This window comes from Cebus imitator, unplaced genomic scaffold, assembly GCF_001604975.1.
Source record: "Cebus imitator isolate Cc_AM_T3 unplaced genomic scaffold, Cebus_imitator-1.0 Scaffold37, whole genome shotgun sequence".
Lineage (NCBI taxonomy): Eukaryota > Metazoa > Chordata > Mammalia > Primates > Cebidae > Cebus > Cebus imitator.
This window is the reverse complement of record NW_016107352.1, coordinates 9,045,099-9,046,760: the sequence shown is the minus strand read 5'-3', so window position 1 is coordinate 9,046,760 and position 1,662 is coordinate 9,045,099. Positions and strand designations below refer to the sequence as shown.

Genomic DNA, 1,662 nt, shown 5'->3' with positions numbered 1-1,662 from the left:
ATTTCCCCCCAACTGACCCCAGTGTGTAGTGCTCCCCTCCCTGTGTCCATGTGTTCTCATTGTTCAACACCCGCCTATAAGTGAGAACATGCAGTGTTTGATCTTCTGCTCTCCTGTCAGTTTGCTGAGAATGATGGTTTCCAGGTTCATCCATGTCCCTACAAAGGACCCTAACTCATCGTTTTTGTCCCAGAGATTCTGGTACGTTGTGTCTTTGTTCTTATTGTTTTCAAAGAACATCTTTATTTCTGCCTTCATTTCATTGTTTACCCAGTCAACATTCAGGAGCCAGTTGTTCATTTCCATGAAGTTGTGTGGTTCTGAGTCAGTTTCTGAATTCTGAGTTCTAATTTGATCGCACTGTGCTCTGAGACACTGTTTGTTATGATTTCCGTTCTTTTGCATTGGCTGAGGAGTGATTTGCTTCCAATTATGTGGTCAATTTTAGAGTAAGTGTCATGCTGTCTTGAGAAGAATGTATATTCTTTTGATTTGGGGTGGAGGGTTCTGGAGATATCTATTAGGTCTGCTTGGCACAGCTCTGAGTTCAAATCCTGGATATCCTTGTTAATTTTCTGTCTCATTGATCTGTCTAACATTGACAGTGGAGTGTTAAAGTCTTCCACTATTATTGTGTGGAAGACTGAGTATCTTTGTAGGTCATTAAAAACTTGCTTTATGTACCTGGGTGCTCCTGTATAGGGTGTGTATATATTTAGGATTATTACTTCTTCTTGATGCATTGATCCTTTTACCATTATGTAATGTTCTTCTTTGTCTCTTTTAATCTTTGTTGGTTTAGAGTCTGTTTCATCAGAGACTAGGATTGCAGCTCCTGATTTTTTTTTTTTGCTCTCCATTTGCTTGGTAAATCTTCCTCCATCCCTTTACTTTGAGCCTATGTGTGTCCTTGCATGTGAGATGGGTTTCCTGGATACTGCACATTGATGGGTTTTGACTTTTTATTCAATTTGCCAGTCTGTGTCTTTTGATTGGGGCATTTAGTCTATTTACATTTAAGGTTAATATTGTTATGTGCGAATTTGATCCTACCACTTTGTTGCTAGCTGGATGTTTTGCCCATTAGTTGACACATTTTCTTCATTATGTTGATGGTCTTTACCATTTGGTACGTTTTTGGAGTGGCTGATACTGGTTGTTCCTTTCCTTGTTTAGTGCTGCTTTCAGGAGCTCTTGTAGGGCAGGCCTGATGGTGACGAAATCTCTCAGCAATTACTTGTCCATAAAGGATTTTCTTTCTCCTTTGCTTATGAAGTTTAGTTTGGCCGGATATGAAATTCTAGGTTGAAAGTTCTTTTCTTTAAGGATGTTGAATATTGGCCCCCACTCTCTTCTGGCTTGTAGGGTTTCTGCCAAAAAATCCTCTATGAGTCTGATGGGCTTCCCTTTGTGGATAACCTGATCTTTCTCTCTGGCTGCCCTTAGCGTTTTTTGCCTTCATTTCAGCCCCGGTTAATCTGATGATTACGTGCCTTGAGGTGTTTCTTCTTAAGGAATATTTTTGTGGTGTTCTCTGTATTTCCTGGACTTGAATATTGGCCTGTCTTGCTAGGTTGGGGAAGTTCTTTTGGATAATATCCTAAAGAGTGTTTTCCAACTTGGATTCATTCTCTCTGTTACATTCGGGTACACCTATCAAAC

General features: G+C 40.0%; 1 protein-coding gene and 1 long non-coding RNA gene across 2 annotated transcripts in view; one reads left to right on the top strand and one right to left on the bottom strand.

The window, feature by feature from the left end:
* THSD7A (thrombospondin type 1 domain containing 7A) overlaps positions 1-1,662 on the top strand; it is a 493,191-nt gene that overhangs the window by 366,526 nt on the left and 125,003 nt on the right. The gene's annotated exons all lie outside the window — the stretch shown is intronic.
* Positions 1,439-1,662, bottom strand: part of LOC119470673 — a 26,150-nt gene continuing 25,926 nt past the window's right edge. The window contains exon 3 of the long non-coding RNA XR_005199613.1: positions 1,439-1,634. This is a non-coding gene — a long non-coding RNA (uncharacterized LOC119470673). The remainder of the gene's footprint in view (positions 1,635-1,662) is intronic.